We start from the raw sequence: 22198 nt of genomic DNA on the forward strand, positions 1-22198 counted from the left end.
GCAAAGCTGCGTGATTTTCCCTTTCACCTGGCCAAGAGGGGGTCTGCACCCTACTGAAACCCGTGTGGCTCTCTCTCTAATGGCTACAGGGGGGGTCCTAACTCTGCTGAAACCTCGTGTCTCTCCCCCTAATGGCTGCCGTGTCTGGGTTTAAATCCCCCGGTGCCCATCTTCCTCTGTACCCCTATTTCCGACTCCTCCCACGATGAGTTACACCTGCCAGTATTTCTGTATTATTATAAGTTTACTGGGCTGCCATTGTTAGTCTGGGCAGGTATGGTCCCATGTCCTAGAGCCAATCTCCTCCAAGCCCCCACACAGGCGCTGTAACTCAGGGGATCTGCCCCCCAATCACATCTTGGGGGGAAGTGACTTCATTCCCTTAGCTCCAAGCATGGCCACAGCCATTTAACATATCCAAGTGACCCGCCAAAGGCTATAGATATGTTAAATGACCAGGCCATGGATTAGCTGCAGGGCTGTGGCTTTACAAAACAGCCCTGCATGTTCCTGGTCTATGTGTCCCTTCCCCCAACTCACACCTGTGGGGGGGGGAAGGGGTGAGGACACCTTACACCTCTCTCCAATATTCCTAAACACTTTGAGTTCTGGACACTATTCCAAATCTTTTCTGCCCCCCCACTTTGGCTGCACCCTGTATCACTGGTACAGAACCCAGGCACGTGATCTGACTGGGAATAGAACCAGTGACCATTTGGTTTGCAGTCTGGCATCCAATCCACTGAGCCGCACCAGCCCAGGCCCAATTATTTTTTAAAACTCAATTGTCTCCTGTTTTTCAAATATCACACACACACATGCGCGCACATGCCCACACATACACATACCCAGTCTCCCTCTAGCTAGGTAGGGTCTCATCATCAATCCAGTCCAATCTTAATTCTTCTCTTTCATTGAACAAAATGAGTCTAACCAAATTCAACAAAGACTATATTTTCACTATATCCATTAAATATTTCTTGTCTTTTTAACTTATAGGTAAGTTGTTTTTCTGGAATATTTACTTCAAAACAGTACCACAGATACAGAAGTAACAATATTTGCTTAGCTATTCTCTCGTAGAAGTATTTGATGCCAATGGCTACCCCTGTCTTCTTAAACATTATTTATCTCTTGGATTCCATCTTGCTGTCACTTAATCCTTAATGAAATTATTTTAACTTCAATTATTATTTATCTCAGTTCTAGAACTTTTATTTGACTCTTGAATTATTTCCATGTTGTCGAAATTCTCTATACTTTTCTCTCATTATTTGAACACATGAATCACTTTTATTTTAAATCTCCTATCTGATATTATCTGTGTCTGAAACATTCGGCTTATCAACCAGTGTTTTGCCTTTTGTTCTGTTTCATTTTTAAGGCTTCCTCATAATTTTTTATTAAATGACAGATATTTTATACAAAACTTATCTTTCTACAAAGAAGTTATTTTTTTTTCTTGCAGGCAGGTAAAATATATACAGTAAATCGTGACCAATTGGAGTCCCTCAAGTTCCATCTCCTTCGTTGTTTTAGAATTTAGTCCAGCTTTTATAATAATACCTTTGTAGGAGGTTTCATGCCATGTATGTCACAGGTCAATGGCTAAAACTTGAGATCTCCCTATTGCTCATTTTACAAAGCCTACTGAGCGTATAAGAGCTAGTGGTCAAACAATACATTCACATCAGTTTTTCTAGGACACCATTTGGTAGGGGACAATATCATAAATGCAGAAGCAACAGCAGCTGTCTAGCTGTCCTCTCACCTCTCCCACTCTGGGGTGATGCCCAGCCATCTGGCAGGTCTGAATGTCCAATGCCAGGGAGGAATTCTAATGTTGTACGTGGGTGTTTTAGATGCACGGCTGAGGGAATGAGCTGCTTCTCTGCTGGAAGGATTAAGGGTTACATTCTAAGCATTTTGGTGATGGCATTATAGCATGGGAAAATCTTGCCTCTCCCTTATTCTGCTGCCTCAGCATTTTCACCACAAAAACCTCCAGCTTCACTTCTTACATCTATAACTGTAATAAGCGTCAGAACCTATCAGCTGAGACCTCAGTGAAGCACATTATCCATGCTGACTGTTTTAGGCACTTGGCTGTAACCAGTTACTTTGTAAACTCACAGGAGCTAACCCCTGCTACAAATCTATTTTGATGAATTAGTTCTTTTCTCTTATTTTAGTCTTGACTCCAAAATGTGGCTGACATTTATTCCCCTACAGCTGAGCCCTGCTTCAGTGTGTAAGTGTAGGAGGGTGCAGCCAGGGGACCCCCAAAATTAGAATTTGCGATGGGGTCCAGAACTCACAGTGTCCAGGAAATATTTAAAAAATATGAGATGTCCTCACCCCCACTAGTCTGAGCTGGGGGGGATGGGGTACATGGAACAGGGTCATTGAGTTGTTTTGAATAGCAACAGTTTTGAAGATAACCTCTAGAATGGTCTTTTAACATACCTATAACCTTTAACTGGTTTCGTAGATATATTAAATAGCCGTGGCCATGCTTTGAGCCAGGGAGAAGAGAGTGACTTCCACTCAAGATGTAACTGGGAGTCAACTCCCCAGCCCCTATTACAGCGCTTGCGTGAGAGCTTGGAGACGATTGGCTCCATGCCAGAGGGCCACACCTGCCCAGACTCACTATGGCAGCCCAGTAAAGCTGGGAGGATATGGGAGGCCTGCCGGGTGTAGCCAATTGTAGGAGGGGCCGGAAATGGGGCTGCAGAGGAAGATTGGCATGGGGATTTAAACACAGACTCGGCAGCCATTGAGGAGAGAACCACAAGCTTTTGGCCAGAATGGGGACTCTCGTAGCTGTGTGACAGAGAATCACCATGTAGCTTTAGCAGAGATAACCACGTGGCTTTGGCCAGAGTTGGGGGGGTCCCCCCCCAGCCATGAGAAGAATCATCATGCAACTTTACCAGATAACCACCACGCGGCTTTGGCAGACAATCAACACTCGGCCTTCTATTTCTTTTCCTGAGATATGGTACCTTGGACTGGGCAAAGGGGGAAAGAAGGACTGTGTATGTTTGTGGGTGTTTTAAGGGACTTTGGGATTTTGATGAAGACATTAAGTCATTACTCTTAAGTCTGTATAACTTGAATAAATAATTCCTTTTCACCTATCACTAACATGGAGAGCTATAATTCTCTGATGAAGGGAAAGGCGAACCTAGTACAGGGGGACCCCAGGAGAAGGGGGATCAACTAGGTAACATTGTGGGACCCCCTTCCCTGGTGACCAATCTGGGAAAACCATGGGAGACCCCATGTGCAGTAGCTTTACAACTACTTGTCACAGTAAAAGCCTGACAAAACTAGCCAGGAAGGATCCACCCTATAAGAATAGAGTTCCTCCAGCCCATGAGGCCAGTCTCTGCTTGGAGTTGGTCTGCTCCCACGTTCTCTGCTATAAACTCTGGGTATTCGGTTCAAATCTTTGTCCCAATCACCGAGAACCTGGTTACCTGTGCCCACCTGTGACATAAGGGCCACATGTCTGCATCTCTGGAGCACACAGCGCCAAGAAGGGAAGACTCAAGTTCACTCAGCGTATAGAAAACTGAAAAAGCATCATTTCTGTTTTTATGACAACTAACTGTTAGGTCATTTGAAAACTTAAAACTTCTCTTACACTCAGAAATCTGAGGTCACAGGGCAGTTAACTAAACTGAAAACTAAGGAAAGAAAGGCACCTTGAAGGAGAGACAGGGCATGAAAATTTGTTTACCTGGGATGATAAATAACAACTGGTATAAACTTATAAAAAATTCAGCCAGAGTTTTTAACCAGTTGCTAAAGGCAGAGTGTGGATTTGCTTGAGAGCACGAACTTTCAGAGCTGCAAATTCAGCAGCAAATCTCATCTACTTGAAGGGACTTTACAGACCTCACCGTATGTGAAAGTTTGAGAACGAGTTAGGAGACTTTAGAAAGTTCCCCTTCTGTTGCAGGCCTGGGGGAGGGGAAGATCAGTCTTTGCACGAACGACAGAGTGCCCGGTCTGGAAATTTCTCCCCTGTGGAACAAAAGCCTGAAGCCACTGGGAGCAAAGCAGCAAACTCACCCTCTCAGGCCACAGGTGAAGGACATGTCAGCTAGAAATGCAATAGAAACTTCACACTCCTGGGGAAAAGACAGAAAAACACCATGATAGCATTTATACGGGTTTCTAGAAGACCTCTGCTAAATTGCTCTCTAGCTACTCTCAGTGGTTACTTGCTTGATGCTGCACCCTGTCCCAATTCTCATCCCTTTGGTGTTTTTCACCTTCCCAATAAACTGCTTTCTCTGGACTCCTCAGGGCCTGCTTCCAAGCATCTCATGCTGTCCTTTGGTCCTTCCCTTTTCCAAGACCTTTGCACTCTTGCAGGGCCAACGATCTATGTTTCCTTTGCTGGTTGTTCCTGTCCTGGGCCCAGCCCCTGGTCTAAATCACTAATTTGGGGTTCACACAGAGGTGTAAACAGAAAATTGAAAAAAAAAAAAAACACCAAGCCACGGAACACCTAACAACTTAAAAAAAGATAAAAGAATGTATTACAACCTAAGCAGAGCTGTCACATAAAACAAAAAAATATCCAGTTAGGTTTAAATTTCAGGAAAAGGTGGTTTAATTTTAGTGTATTTCTCATGCAAAGTTTGTATTTATTATATTTGCAGTGTTTTCAGTTGATCTGAAATTTGAATTCAACTGGAAATTCTGTATTTTAATGTGCTAAATCTCGCCACCCTATGCGTACATGAGTGAACTGGCTAAGGAAAATGAAGACAAATTTGTACAGGCAGCAAAAATTCTCTTAGTGGGAAGAAAGGTTTATTCTGACCAATGACTCAAAAGTATACTTTCCATATACATATCAGGGAATCTATCCATTAACCAATTCCATGCTTTTCATAGAATTTATCAAGTACTAAGGTCCAGTTAATGTTTTTCAAAGGACTGAAGGACATCAGAAATTCACTGTGGTTGGTTATATCTTTATTTGTTTATTCATTCATTTATTTATGTCAGGCTCTGGCCTTTACAAGTCACAGAAAGCTTACTAAATAAAATAGGGATATAGCTACTAATATTTCTGAAGTCAGCCAGTAAAGGAAACTGCATGGCACGACCTTCTAAACCCAGGCTGCCACAATAAATGGAAAGAAATAGTGAAAAACCGAGGCCTATGTACTTACACAACAGAATGTTTGCTCCAGTACTGACCAGCTCTACCTTTGCTTGTTTCTAAATCCACTGGACACACAGTGGAGAACAGCACCTCACATCCTCCATGCAGCAGTGGTGGGGGTGAGATGAATGAAGAGAATGTTGCCAGGCAACCAACTCAATCCCCATCAGATAGATGCGTCCTGGACACTACAGGCTATGGTGGCTATCTTCCTTTTTCTTGGTTATTGTGCCTCAAGGCAGTCGGATTCCAAATTTCACAAAATGTAGCTATCAATAATATAATACCAACAATAATTTTTTCATTTTTACTTTGGGTCCAAAACATTCAAAACTGTTTCTGCAATAGCTCATCTCAAGATCCAATCCTGGAAAACCTGAGCAGAAAAAGACTAGGTCTGTGTAGTGAATTGAAGGTTTAAAAGGAGCAGTACATTCTGAGAGATCAGAGGAAGCGTTTCCTTGTGAAACAGTTAGTGAAATAAATAGGGGAAAACTTCAACACAACCGTGAGATTCCAGAACATATTGTAATTATTTTAAAAGTAATTTGTATGTTCGGCATATTTCTTAAGGTTCTGACTCCCTTCCCACTCACCTAAGAGGAACGGACATCGCCAAGTTTATGGTCAAGGAAGGACCATTAACCCACAACACTCAGCTACATTAGAAGGGAAGAATGGGTAGACAGGCATCAAAGGATAGGAGAATGGAAATGAATGATCAAATGTTTTGAAAGGACTGTAGCTCTGCATTTGCACACAGAAATTAACTCAATTTTTTGTCGCATTAAACTCACTCTGAGACATTTTCACACATCTAGATAGTTTGGGGTTACTGCCTTCATTTTTGTGGTCCCTTAGAGTAACAAGAACAGTATCAGTTCAGAAATTTTATGTCTAGCATAATATCAAAACTGCAAGCTCTTCTGTACAAACTGACATTTCAATTTAAAACCTCTTCCCTCCTCTGGCCAGAATTATTTCAGACCTGGAGGCATTCAGAGGACAGGATGTTCTGCTTGCTTCCTCTTTTCTCCTTACATCAGAGCCCCTACTTAGTAGCTGCTGTTTCTGATCCCACTGGAGGAAGAGAAAGCTGTACAAAGAGAAGTGCAGATGCGTACTGTTGATGGCTTCCTTACTGAGTCATTGTGTGGGTTTTTCAGAAATCACCTTATCTGACTGCTACTTAGCTCCTGTCAGCAATACTTCTCTTGAGCTGAGTCCTCAGTTTTGAGGGTTGTATCAACACTTACTGTATTACGGTTTCATTGCCCAGAGTCCTCTAGGTTACATTTCCTTTTTTAAACTTGTAGTAAAGTATACATAACAAACTCTACCACCTTAGTCATTTTTAGAGGAGCAATTTAGTGGTGTTATATACTTTCACATTATTGTACATCCAATCTCCAGAACTCTTTTCATGTTTTAAAACCAAAATTCTATACACATTAAATAGTCCCCCCACCTCCAAACCCTGCTAACAACCATTCGACTTTCTGTCTTTCTTATACGACTAGTCCTGGTACCTCATGAAAGTGAGGTCATACAGCATTTGTCCTTTTGTGACTGGCTTATTTCACGTAGCATAATGTCCTCAAGGTTCACCTATGTTGTAATATGTGTCAAAATTTTCCTCTTTTTTGAATCTGAATAATATTCCACTATATGGAATATTATTGTGGAATATATGCCACATTTTATTTATTTATTCATCAACCAATGGATATGGTTGGGTTGCTTCCATTGCTTAGCTATTGTGAACAGAGTTGTTATGAACGTAGGTTCACAAATGTTTCTTCAAAACTTGCTTTTAATTCTTTGAGGGTATATTCTTACAAGTAGATTTGGTAGTTCATATAATAATTCCATGTTTAATTGTTTGAGGAAACACAATACTATTTTCCATGCAGCTGTACTATTTACATTCCCACCAACAGTGCACAAGGTTTGTATTTTATTCATATCCTCATAACACTTCTTATTTTCTGTATTTTGAAAGCAGCCATCCTAATGCTTATGCTAATGAAATTTTACCTCATTGTGGTTTTGACTTGTGTTTCCCTAATGATTACTGGCATTGAGCATATTTTCATGCAGTTTTGGTTACTTATATGTCTTCTTTGGAGAAATGTCTGTTCAAGCCCTTTCACTTTTTTAAAAAATTGGGTTGTTTATTAATATTTTTTTTTGCTGTTGACATGTAGGGGTTCTTTATATATTCTGAATTCTAACCCCATATCAGATATGACTTTCAAATATTCTCTCCCATTCTGTACATTGCCTTTTCACTCTGTTGACATGTTATTTGATCCACAGGATTTTAAAAACATTTTGACGTAATTTTTATTATTGTTATTTTTACTTAACCATTATTTTTACTTTTGTTGCCTGTGATTCTGTTTGCATACTGGAGAAATCATCCCAAAATCCAGCTTCCTGAATCTTTTCCCCTAAGTGTTCATAGTTTTAGCTCTTACTTTACATCTTTGATCTATTTTAAATTAACTTTTGTATACAGCGTAGGGTAAGAGTTCAACTTGACTTTTTGGCGTATAGTTTCCCCAACACCATTATCTGAAAAGAGTGGCCTTTGCCTGGTGAATGATCTTGGCCCTGTAGTTGAAAACATTTGAGCATATATTTGAGGACTGATTTCTGGGCTATCTATCTTATTCTATCAGTCTATATGTCTGTCTCGATGCCAGGACTACACTGTTTTGATTACTGTAGCTCTGTAACAACTTTTCAAGTAAAGAAATGTAAACCATCCAACTTTGTTAGCCTTATTCAAAATTGTCTGGGCTATTTGGGATCTCAGATTTCCATATGAGTTTTAGAGTGGATTTTTATATTTCTGCAAAAAACACTGGCGGTGTTTGATAAAGACTACATTAAATCTGTACTGGATACACTTTATAGTCACCTCAACCCAATTTCCCAAAGTGAGAGGCACGTCGGGTTTCACTTTGTGATTGGTGGACGTAGGTTAACTCCCTTGCCGTCCTTCATCACTATTCTCTGTCAGCTTCAGATTACTCCACAAGCAGTCTTCAGACTTCTGTAGGTGGGGTTGGATAATGGTCACGACTCCACTCAGACTCTGGGGAACACATTTGTTGTCCATCGAGTGGACCCTTTGGAGCTCCTCTCACTTGTTTGGAGGTGAGTGTGAAATGGTTTCCCTCCCTCACTGTGTGTCGTTGAAGTAATACACAGCATAATGAAACTCTTTCCAAATACATTTCCCTTTTGTACTTTTGTACTTAAATATCGTTGTACTCATAAGGAGAATCATGATTTCATGTAAGTCAACTTGATTGTACACTATCTCAGCTACTCCTGCATGGGTGATAGAGCACCTGCCTGCAAATAATACTTATGAAGTATTAACCTTTGGTACCTCAGCTGAAACTGAGCAGGATGGATTTCTCTTTATGCCTTTGTTATAGTGTATATGAGGAGAATTGGTACTACCTCTTTCTTTTTGTCTTGCAATTAGTAAATAACCACTGACATGCACACATATTTTTTAGAGCTTTTGGCAGTAATACCACATCGAACACTATTGGTTACATAGCCCAATACATTCTTCTTTTCCATATTTAAATAAAGTCCTGTCTTGGGTTGGGGTGTGTGTGTTGTATATTCTCCCTTCTATGAATTAATATAATGATTGATTTGATTCAATAATGGATATCTATTTAATTTGAATTACACACAGACTCTAAACTTCTATTCCTCTCCTACTACTTTGCATTCTTGCATTCATAGTTGCTGCTTTTCAGATTGTGTATCCATTTACACAAAAACAGGTACTGCGTGATCTCATTTATGTATGTAATCTATAGAAGCAGAAAGCAGAATGGAGCTTTGCAGGGTCTAGGGGGAGGAGGAAATGGGGAGATATCAAAGGGTACAAAGTTTCAGTTATTGGAGATAAGTTCTGGAGATCTAATGTACAGTAATGTGTTGACAAAACCATACTGTATACTTAAAATTTGCTAAAGGGTAAATCTTAAGTGTTATTACCACAAAAATACAAAATTAGATAGAATGGTAACTATGTAAGGTGATGGATATATTATTAATTGGTACAGTGAGTATTCCATATATATCAAAACTCCAGGTGGCATTCTTCAAATATATATAATTTTTACTTGTCACTTGTATCTCAATAAATCTGGAAGAAAATCTATGGCAGGCAAGTCTTTTTTTCTACAGAATTATCTGTCTGACTGACTTCAAATGTCCCCTAGTCTACTCTGATCCACACATTAATTCTTATTAAAGCAAATGAAAGAAAACACTCCAGCAATAGTCTGGCATCATACTTGAACATTTATCTGTATTTAAGTCCTGCTTTTTTTTTTTTATTGTAGATGATCCTACTAGTGAGGTTGAATGGGTGTTTCTGAAAACAAACCCACTCAGATATCTGAATAATCAGCATAGTGCATGCATCATAATAATGTCTTCATTTGTCCCAATTACCAGATTGAGTAGAAAAAGATAAACATAGAGTCAATGCACACACCTATTATGGAGGCTCTACCTTCATCACTTCATTAAACGTCATTGCCACTCAAAGTCCTCATTTTCTAAAACCATCACATCGGAAGGAAGAGTTTCAACCATGAATTTTGAGGTATACAAATACTTAGTACATAATATGTGTATACATAAGACATATATATTGAATGTATGTTTATATGTTTATAAATTTTTTAGGCACATTAGCAAGAGAATATGTATATGTGTGGGGGGATTGTGAATTGTTTTTTATGATTCTGGTAATAAGCAAATTTTATTTACCATGATTAAATTAAGTAACAGTACTCTTCAACTACATTTTTACATGTACATTTACACTTCAGTTTACAGTATGCTTATGTATATTTACAATATTTTATAGTACACTTATTATAATTAATTATATATTATAACTTTAAAATGTCACTGTTAGTTTTTATTTATAATTTTTTTACATTTAGACTACAAATCAGTGTATATATATACATATATATGAGGCATGTCCAGAAAGTATACAGCCACATAGTATGAATAATAAAGACATTTATTTAAGAAAATACAGGATACGAGAAACATTGTACATAAGACAATGATACTTCAGTCCCCTCCAAAGCAGGTACCTTAGGACCTCACAGTTCTCCTAATTGCCACCAGCTGCCCCATCTTATTTTCATGAATCTCATCAGCAGTCTGAAATCTCTTCCGTTTCAAAGATAATTTTAGTTTGGGGAAGACCCAGAAGTCACAGGGCACCAAATCTGGGCTGTAGATGGGCTGAGTCACCTAGGTACTTTGATTATTCACCAAAAGACTCTGCACAAGATGTGGTGCATGAGTGGGCACATTGTCATGATGAAGCTGCCAATCACCATTTGCCCAGAGCTGTGGCCTTTCTAATCATTCAAATAGTTTCTGCAGAGAAATGTTCAAGTTTAACACAAAATTCAATGCAGATTCATTGCTCTACTGGCTCAGTGATTTGGAATGTGACGGCCACACAGTATACATGTTCACTCAGTGATGTCTGTCACCCCTGCTGACTAGTGCTAGTCAGTACTAATCAGTACTAGTGACTCACTACTAGTGAGTAGTCATTGATCATGCAATGCATGCACATTCTAATCGACTCTCCTTGGCTGCCTGGTTACATCAATATTGTGCAAACCATTCTTGTCATATTAACAATGATTGGACTTTTTCCAGATAGACTATATATTCAGATATACATGGTGATAAATGATCCACAATGTCACTTCTTTGTAAGTCTGTCAGTGAATGATTAATGTGCACCTGTTGTCAGTTAACACATAGACAGTCAAGTGTAGTGTGTTACCACTTTGTCTTGCAGTGATAGATTCATGTAACTCTTTACAAAAATAGATAACAGAAAGGAGGAATTCCTCTACAATAATTAAAATGCAGCACGGAAACAAAAAGTGATAATGCTAAAAGTGAAAATCAAATAGAAGGTAAATAGACTTATAAAGGAAATAGCTCATCAGGAGGACATTAACACTTCCACGTTTGGAGAGAATATATTTGCAGCCAGAGGAATTTAGTGAAATCCTGACAAAAAATAAAGGAAGTGTCTGCATTGAAAAAAGCATGGGATATCCCAGAAAAGTTACAACCCACAATAAATATTTACATCAAAGGAATTCTCAAAGATATTTCATAACATTTCAAAAGCAAACATCCAGTGTTGCAGGCCATTTCAAACTTAGAAGTAGGAAACTTCGAGCGAGCAGAGTGAAGACGCTTGCCCAGTACTGTAAATTAGATATCAAGAAGTCAACTTAGTCAGAGTACACTTGATAAGATTTTTCTTTTACAAAATAAAATTAAATATTTGAATTCTCAATAGTTCTAATGTTTTAAATTACAGTGTTCTAAAAAATATTAGTTGTGTTGATTTTCTATTCCCTATACATTTTTGAGGGAGACTAAGGGAGTTTTCAACGTTTCAACAAAAATTTTTAAAGACTAAGGAACAATCATAGTTTTCCCCTTTGATTATTAAAATAACATGGCGTGGTTTTAACTTGTACAGTCATTTTTATCATCCTGCTTTAGTTTCCGAAGTGAGAACTCCCTGTATATGAAATGAACCCTCTTCATTCAAGTACTGTGGAAACACGCAAGAACAATGAGGTCAATCCCCCCAAATGTCAGTAAGCAGTCCACAGGGAAAATTAGAACTCAAAAGTCAACGACAGAAAAAGTTACTTTTGAAAAAGTAGGGGGACAGGCAGGGCCTTTGTGTGCTGCTGGAGGGTCTGCACAGCACACAAGCCGACGCCCATATGTTGTCAAATTGTCTCCACGTGCGATTTTAAGGAGACTACATAAAGACAGCAACAAGGAGAGTGTGGGCCTCTCTGTTCTCTGCTTTGAGTAGTTTGCAGGTGAGAGGATAGCAGGAGCCAATCGGAGGTTGAGTTCTGAGTCCTCAAGGTGTTCCAGCCAATCTCAGGCCACAAAGCCATAAAACCGCTGGACAACTGTTGCTTGTTTGGTAGCCGTTACCGCCCCAGCCTGTTAAACATGTCAGAGGAAATGGCAGTTGACATGTGCTGTCCGCAGGGGGTTCTGGCCCAAGTCCGGTCGCAGTCCTGAGTGGCGGATGCTAGATTCATGCGCCATTTCCACTTCAGTCTTACGAACACTGCCTCCTGGAAAACTGCTGTCTCTGTTCCCTGCAGTGCGTAGGGAATACAATTAGCAATTTGCAATTCAGCCCCAGGATTATCTCAGTGGCTGTGACCATAGATGAACTTCTCTGTGAGCGCAAAGGAGATGGAGAAAACAGGGACCAAAAACCCCGATGGGACAGAGGCTGTGGAGCAGGAGGCCAAGAGGCCAGGTAAAGGAGAAACAGAGCTTGACCGTGAAGACAGGAACTAAGCCTCGTATTATCATCCTAGCATCCTTTCTTGATCCCAGTTTGCACCCTCAACATTATTTTAAAATATAAATCATTCATAAGATAACCCTTAAATACACCTCCACTACTCCCCCTCCCCTGTTTGGATAAGGCAGTCTTTCATTTCAAAATCCCAGAGCGACATTGGTTTCGGTTCTGAAAGCAGAGCAGAAGCCTGAGTAACTTAGTTCTCAGGAGTAGCCCCCAAAAGTGGAATCGATGGAATTTAAGGCTGCTGCTACTGAAAATGTAGCCCTTCATACCCTTTCTTACTTTCCTAATGTATTAATTACTGGGTTGTGAACAGAGCATGGAAAAGACAGAGGAAAATATAAACACTACTCGGGTTTTTGGTTTGTGTGCTTTTCCATAGAGGGTAAACAATGACGTGTCTTTTCCCTAGGTATAGTATCAAAGAAAACGCTAGTCGTATCAAGTATGCTGTGTGGAGGCATTGCCTTCCTTCTGTGGGCAATGTTAGGATTTCCTAGAAAATGTGAGTAAACAATTTCTGCTACAAGTATTAGTGATATTATTACTGATTCTGTCTTACACCAACTAGACTTTCCATCCCTTGCACTGAACATTGGAAGAGAAAATATTCTCCCATCCAGAGCGTCAATGTCTCTTCCAATTTTGTCACTTGCCTTATACCTTCTAGAATGATTATTCTTTCAATAAATACCTATTGAACATCAGCCAAGGATTATACTAGGTGCTGATGATGCCAAAACAAAAAAATGGGATTTCTGGCCCCCAGGTTATTCGTCTATATCTAAGAAGCAAGTATATCAGCAAACAGGAGTAACATAATCAAATAAGTGCAAATAGAAATATGTCCAAATTGAAGCAAAAGAGGAGATTATAAGTTTACTTTTGGTAGTCAGGTAATGCTTTAGGAAGAGAAAAGTGTTTTTGTTGAAACTTAATGTCAAGTAGGCATTTTTCAGAGCACTGTAGATGAGAGAAAGAACATGAGTGTCAAAGAATCACACCAGGTGTAGTCGCAATAATTATGATAGGGTTAAAAAGACGTGGGGTGGGGACTAACAATTGCATTATATTTCCCTAGTGTATTAACACTCACTCTCATAGATAACTATTTCACACTTTTTCTTTTCCTTACAAACCTTTACTGCCTCTCTCCTCATCTTCACTCTCAAATCTATACCTTTGCTTCCAATTTTTCCTTAGAAATTATAGCATTTAGTAGAAAACTTTTAAATGCTTTCATTATCACACAACTTACTTACCTTCGCCTCTGTCTGTTTAGATGCCTCATACTATTGATGAAGTGTTCATGTTCTACACTAAATCCTATAGTCTTTCACCTGGACAGGAATGTCACTTTAGTAATTCTCTTTTCTTTGTCCTACAGCATCAGTTTGTGTGTGTGTGTGTGTGTGTGTGTGTATGTGTGTGTCTTTAATGAAAACATCTCATCAACCATACAATATGGTAGTATATGTCCTACCTAAAAGTAATTAGAGCTCCTTTTTTACCAATATATTTATTTTCTACTCTACAGCAACTACCTTGAAAATTTTTCTTTATTGTTTTTTTCCTAATTTTATCTTTCCATTGTTTATGTTTACTCTGATCAAGCTGTCACTTCCTCTTTTTTCACCCAATTTGTCTTTCAAGTTCATTAGTAACTTCCATGTTGCGAAATGCAGTGATCCTCTCTCAGTCTTCATCTTACTTGACCTATTTGTATCAATCAACCCTCTCTCTTCCTGGAAATAATTTGTCCGTTTGGCTTCCAAAACACCATTCTCTCATGGCTTGCTTCCTATCTAACTTGTCCTTCTTTCAAGTTTTTTCTTTTTTTGCTTGTTCTTTCTTTTCTCCCCGACCTCTTAATGTTGGTGTGCTCCAGGGGCCGATCCCTGAGAGAGTTCCCTCTTTATCTACCCTTGCATCCTTGGCCCTCTGAACAAGACTTACAACTTTAAATGCCACATAAACACTGATGACCTCCAAATACACATCTCCAATCTGGGTCTCATCCATGAATTCCAAATTTCTACTCGATTGTCAAATATCTCAAACCCAATCGTCCAAGCTGAAATCCTCATATACCTTTTTTCCATAACCTCTTTTATCAGTGATTCGTCTCATCTTAGGATATAGCAGCTTTATGTTTCCAATTTTTAGGTTCCCAACCTCATAGTCATCTTTTGATTCTTTTCATCCCTATGAAAGCCAAATATAGCCAAATATAGCTTTCCATCCCCATGAAAGCCAAATCAGCAAATTCTGCCTAGTCGTTCCAAATATAACCAAAATCCGAGTACTTTTCACCACCTCTATTACCACTCTGTTCCTAGTCAACATCCTCTCTTTACTAAACATTTCTCTCCCTTCTCCACTCTTGACCTTTTAGAGCAACATTTTCCAGTGAAAAGATAATATTAGCCATAAATGTCATTTATATTTTAGAAACCACATTTAAAAAGTAAAAAGAAACTAATGAAAATTGTTTTTATTGTATTTTTAATTAACCCAGTATAATCAATATAGTATTTCACCATATAACAAATATAAAATTATTATTGAGATTTTTACATTCATTTTTGGTACTAAGTTTTTGACATTTAGCATATACTTTATACTCATAGGACATCTAGATTTGAACTAGCTATATTTCAAGTGCTCAACAGCTATATGTGGCTAGTGGTTACCATGCTGGACAGTAGAGTTCTAGAATATATTTCTTAAAAAAATTTTTAAACAAATTAGATCAGTTCCAAATGCTGCCATTTTTTAAATTTACTTGGAATATTGCCCAAAGCCTGCAAATAGCCTACAAGGCTGTATTGGATCCAGTCACCCAATTACCTTCGTGATGCCATCTTCTGGCACTTGCCCCATCTTCGGTCGTATAGGCACCCTCACTATTTTGTGAATAAGCCAGACACATTCACCTTGGTCCTTAGCTCTTCTCTTTGCTTTCAGACAGCTTCCCCAGGCATGCTAATGCCTCACTAGCTCACTGACTTGAAGACTTTAGTACATTTCACCTTTTCATTGCACCCTACCCTGACTACAGCATTAAAACTGCAACTCTCTCCACAAACAATCCCAATCCTCTTTACTCTGACGTATTTTGTGACCAACTAATAATTTCCTGGACACATAAGTCCTCATAGAGCAAAGATTTTTGTATGTTATGTACACTCTTGTATTCCTAGAGTTTCAAAAGTATCTGGCACGTAGTAAAAGCTCATCTAGTAGTTGACGAATGAATGAGAGAACTTGGGTTTCTGGTAACTCAAGTTCAAGCCAAATACTTGATTTTTGTGCTAGCTATTTATTTAAACTTGACATTTTTAATCACTTTGAACTTGATAATTTTCATTTATTTTGCTGGCCTGATTGTTTCACATGGTTTTTATACCAGTCCCAAACTGCTGATATATTGTCCATCTGAAGGCCTTCCCATTCATAGGCTTAACTATGAACCAGTAATTTATTTCAGCTGTGGGTAGGAGGTATTCCTTTGGTAAACCTTGTTTTTCTCAGGGTTGTACCTTAGCAAGTCACTTCATTTATGTAGTAGGAGAGTAAAAAGTAAAGAGTAAAAGCTGGTAAAATTTCAACATTTTTTGTTCCATTGTTTTGTGTTTAAAGACAAAAAGAAAACCCCTTCAACTTCTGGGGAAATGCAGTTCTAGAAACACAGTCTAGTCTCAGTTAAGTCAGCAGAAGAAAGTCAGCCCCTGAAGTTATGGATGTAGAATGTTGGTTTCTTTACAGTGAGACATGTCCCAGATGCCATACTACGTTACAAGGAAAGAAGTAGATGAATAGAGAAAATGACAGTAGTGTGAAGAAACTGGGATGCAGAGTGGCTAGAAAACTTTGTGTTTTTGGAAACTTGTTTATTTGTTTATTATTTCTATCTTAAATTATACAAAGATATGAAGCTTTTAATTAGAATATTTAATGCTTTATTCTTAATCTTTAATTTTTTAAGCATATTTTAATGTTTTGTGTATTTTTTAAAGATTTATTTATTTATTTATCTTTAGAGGGGAAGGGAAGGAGAGTGAAGGAGAGAAACATCAGTGTGTGGTTGCCTCTCATGTGTCCCCATACTGGGAACTGGCCTGCAACCCAGGCATGTGCCCTGACTGGGGATCAAACCGCGATTGTGTGGTTCGCAGGCCCGTGCTCAATCCACTGAGCTATGCCAGCCAGGGCTTTAATCTTTAATTTTTTCGAGTGATGTTTAAAGTTAAACCATTTGAATTGAATATGGACAAATACATTTTTTTCCGTCTGAAATATATATGATAATCTTTTTTCCCCTGAAGGTTAAACTCTGTTTTTTCTCTTACACTTCATTCATTTTTTTTCTCTATCGCTGTGTTAATTTTAGTTAAAAATGCAAAGAACTCGAAAGAAAACAGCTGCGCTTCGGATGCAATTGTATGTCCAAAAGGCTGGTACCGAATCTATAATAGATGCTTCCATGAATCTGAACAAGAAACAACTTGGAGAAATGGCCAAGCAAACTGCATGGCCTATCATGGATCTCTGCTCATATTCAGCTCCCAGAATGAAGTGGTTAGATTTTTTTCTTTGCAATATAAGTTTCATTTAATTTATTGAGCTACTGTATATCAGGTATACTTCAATGGCATGATACGTCATTCAGCAAAGCAAAGATCTTTGCATGTATGGAACTTACATCCCGAGGGAAAGACAAGGAATAAAAAAATAATCACAGTAAATCAGTCAATTATACAGTATATTAGAAGTTAGTAACTTTTATGCAGAAATATGTATTTATGCTTTAAGTGGTATGGTGAATGTTCTGCATGGGTAGAACATGATCTGGCTCTGCCAGAAACAGAGCCTTTTCTAATCGAGATGATGACACTTGAGCAAGCATGTGAAGCCTGTGAGGGAGTTAGTCAAGGGAGTCCAGGGGATAAATGTTTCAAGAAGAGGAAAGAGAACCCAGACATTAAGTATCTGTGTTCACGGAACAGAAAAGAGGCAGCCTGTCCGTGTGCCTAAAATAGGGAGTGAGTGAGGGATATGGATCATTAAGATTTTGTAGACAATTATAAAGACTGGATTTTACTCCAAGTAAAGTAGGGAGATATTGCAGAAGTATGAACAGAAGTATGACATGATCTGACTTAAGTTTTAAAAAGTCATTTTCTTTGCTCTGGTGGACTTAGTCGGTGGCAAATATAAAAGCACAGTGTTGTTACAAGACGTGCAATAACTGTAACAAGAGAATAATGTGCTCAAAGAAAGACCATAGCATTGGAAATAGTGCGAGTGAGAAAATGAGGAGACATCCATTACAGCACTCTGTATTTTGTAAAAGGACTTTTTGAGTTACTATCTGGGGACCTCTTCATATTGGATTGGATTGAAAAGGCACAACGTAAGTAATCGCTGGATGTGGGCGAATGGAGATGCATTAAGCGACAGGTAAGCCTTAAAACATTTATTTGTTATTAAACATGTTAAGCATGGTCAAGGTTCTGACTCTATAATCAGCTACTTCCACAGCTCCCTCCATACCTTGTCCCAAAAAGGCCCTCAACAAATAGATGTCAGAGAGAACCTTCAGACAAATATATAGTCTTTAGTGAGGGTTTGGCATCAGATACCAATATTAACTTCCATATGGTAAGTTGGACTATACCATGTGTGAGCCATGGGCATTCCTTTCATCCTAGACTACATGAAAGTCTATGTAGTTTGATCCTTGCCTCTTTTTCATTTGTACTTTGCTGTTTGTTTTTGTTGCTTTAGACTCTCATTGACAGGGGAGTCTTAGGAAATATATTCAAGCCTACACTTACTCCACCCATTGATGGCCTGAAACGGAAAAGAATAAGTGAGAAATAGAAAATGATTGTTCCTCTAGATATTTATTTAAAATTTGAGAACTTCTCTATGTTTCTTAGCTTGAGGAACTGATTGTATCTGTAGACTGAATTTTTGTTCTTGAGACTTAAAACATTCCCTGACTTCAGGGAGGAGGTAAGAAACAAGAAGGATATTATAAATTCCCTGCAGGGGGGCTGCTAGCTACCCTTTATGGAACACCTACTACGAAGGGGCACTGTCCTAGTTCTGGGGCAATCTGTGCTAGGTATTGTATGAGGTACAGATAACAAAAAAGAGCAGCAAGGTGTCTTATGATATTTCCTAGGTTAAAAATACAGCATACATTTAGAGAACCTTCTGTCACCATTGTGTTATGATGAATTTGGAGTGAAAATACATGATGATTTGAAGGTAAAAATATAGTTGGTAATTAAATTTTCAACTTTGAAAATGTAAGAAAAAGTACAACTTTCTGACTACAAAACCTAACACTTATGGTATTTTCTTGAGAGAAAATGTTGACAGCTTAACATATTATATATTAGATGTAGTTCACTTAAAAATTGAGAGAGGTCAAAGAGCTTTCAGTGGCTTGAAGCTGGTATGTTAGTTTGCTTAGGCTACTGGAATACCACAGACTAGGTATCTTAAACAACAGTTCTGGAGATTAGAAGTCCCAGACCAAGGTGTCATTTGGGATTTCTTTTAATGCCTTCTCTCCTTGGCTTGTAAATGGCTATCTTTTCTCTTTGTGTCTTCACATGGTCTTCCTTTTAGATATGCCTATTTGTGTTGTATTTTTTTTACAAGGACACCAGTCATATTGGATTGACATTATTTAACTTAATCACCTTTGCAAACACTCAATCTTCTAATAGAGTTACATTTTGAGCTACTGGGGCTCAGGTCTATAACATAAGTTTTGGGCGGTCATAATTCAGTCAATAAGAGCTGGTGAAATCTCAGTTGGCACTAAAGAATGCATAGGCACAGAAACACACATACAATTTGAAAACAGGAAGCGTACAATTTTGAAGTGAAAAAAATTATACCAAGTGCTACAAATTTTCCCCAAAAAGAAGTGCTGAGAACATTTTAATTACCTTACAACCAGAAATTCATGATTCACCATTCTATTTTTTTCTTCATTTTGAATATTCAATTTCCTATGTTTATATATGACTTGGAATATGAGTGTAGGAATTCTTTCTAGATATTTCATTTATAATTATTTATGTGTATCATAGGCACTCAAGTACAAAATAAGTATTTTACTGCGGTGATGGTTGCAAAGAGTGGACGAGTGGACGCCTGTTTCAGCCTTAACATAGACCAGTATTTTTAGTGTGTGATGTGTGGTCAGTGAAGTATCAGTTATACTCTCCCTCTATACAACCTTTGAACAGCAAAATTAATTTATTACTTTTTATTTGAAAGTGTAAAGAGAAGAATATAATCAACAAAATGATACACAATGTTTAAAATAGCACAGAGTTCCAGGACTGTCTTGGGTGTGGAGGCAGTAAAGTTCCCTAGTGCTCTTTCCTTCCCACCACTGCAGTCCGAGTTAGAGTTCGAAGACTGATAAGAGGAGAGAAGCAGCTCATTTCTCTCTATTCTCTCCACTTTGCTCACTTAGAAACATGGTCACCAAAGTTTACACTATGTATTTTAGGCTGTAGTTAGTTATTTTTTCATGAGATTCAGTAAAAAATCTCTTTGTTTTGTTCCAGGTTCACCATTGAAGGAAGAGGAGAGTGTGCCTTCATTTTTAAGAATGGCATAAGTAGTGCCAATTGTGGTGATGCAAAACAATACATATGCAGCATTAAAGGCCCTTGTCATAGATAAAGAGTTTCTCCATAGAAGAAATAAAGTAATTAAAGAAAATTTACCTTTTTTTGTATTATAAATTCATATACATTGTCCCTCCTATCAAACATATGTTTAAAGTTCACCAATAAAACTTTAAATGATTTTATCTTCATTTAAATAACTGACAAACCAAGAAACTAACCTTAGGTTTGAATCTTTCTAGAGTGAGGACAAGGACTTCTGTTTTGTCAATGAATATCTCTCAGGCACCCAGAACAACATCCAGCACATGTTAGACACTCTATAGATGGTTTAAAAAACAACAACAAGAAATGAATGTGTGCATATATGTTTTTACAACTTATACTAGACCACATCAGTTGGTGCATCCAAGCCTATGGGTGTAATGGTGCTCTTGATCATAACTGATAATAAATCAGCATGCCTTGGTGGAAAAGATTGGAGGGTAAAGAGATGGAGGGAAAGATACTTCTACTTATCCAAAATTCAATTAAGTCTGCCTAAAGGAGATAAAACATGAAGTGAGCATTAATGGTCTACTCAGCCTTGAGTGGGTATGTAACTCATTTAAGATTTGAAAAGGAGGCCTTGGGAGAAATATATTCAGAGATTAATTAGGGCTTTTTTCACTTTGCATTATGATCAAACTGGCAAATTTGGCTTTATTAAGATAAAATATTTTTATCATTCTACATAAGCTATGAGAAAAATTAGAAGTTAAGCCACAGGCTGAAAGACAATCAATATTTGTAAAACATATCTAGGATAAGGTATTTGTATCTAAAATACATAACCTGATACAACTAAATAAGAGACTAATAACCCAGTTAAAAATGGGAAAAGTATTAAACATTTTGTCAAAGGAGATATCTAAATGACAAATAAGAACATAAAACATGCATAACACAATTAGTCATTAGAGAAATGTAAACTAAAACCATATGAGAGATCAACACACTTCTATTAAAATAGCTAAAAAAGAGTCTAACAAAGTGCTGTAGAGTTGTGGAGCATCTGAAACTTTATGCACATTGCTGATGGGCACTGGAAATTATATGCCCATTTTGGAAACCAGTTTGACAATATGAATAGACACTTGCCTTATGATGCAGAAATCCCATTTCTGAGAATTTATCCAAGAGAAATAAAACATACAGCCATGGAAAGACTTGTTATGAAATGTGCAAAGCAGATTCATAATAGTCAAACACAGAAAATAGAAGCTTATCATCAGATTGGTAGATAATATGTGATATAAATAAAAAATGAGAATACTACTCATTTTTTGAGAATGAGAAAGCATTATGCTGAGTGAAATAAGCCAGGTGGTGAAAGACAAATACCATATGATTTCACCTTTAACAGGAACCTAAACAACAAAACAAACAAGCAAGAAAAATATGACCAAAGACACTGAAATACAGAGCAGGCTGACAGGGACCAGAGGGGAGAAGGGAGAGAAATTCAGGGGAAAAGGGAAAGGATTCACGGGAACAAATATAAAGGACACATGGACAAAAACTAAGGGGGAGGGAAATGGGAGGAAGGTGGGGAGCACTGGGGGGTGGGCTGCGTTGAGAGTATAAGACAGAAAACTGTACTTGAACAATAATTAAATAAATCTAAAAAAATATAGAGAGGTGACCATTTGGAAAATATGTATATATATATGAATTGTATGGAATTCAATAAATAGAAGGATTGGTGTTTCCACTGATCTTCAGTTATCAATAAGTAATTTTGACAGTCAATACATGAAAACTAACATAAGTGTATTGTTACTTTATTAATCACTAGAAAAACGAAGAAGAATATCATGACTTCAGTCTTCATTCTATTTTTTATTGTTTTTTTAT

Source organism: Sturnira hondurensis, unplaced genomic scaffold (genome assembly GCF_014824575.4).
Source record: "Sturnira hondurensis isolate 20B ecotype Veracruz unplaced genomic scaffold, ASM1482457v3 Scaffold0017436, whole genome shotgun sequence".
NCBI lineage: Eukaryota > Metazoa > Chordata > Mammalia > Chiroptera > Phyllostomidae > Sturnira > Sturnira hondurensis.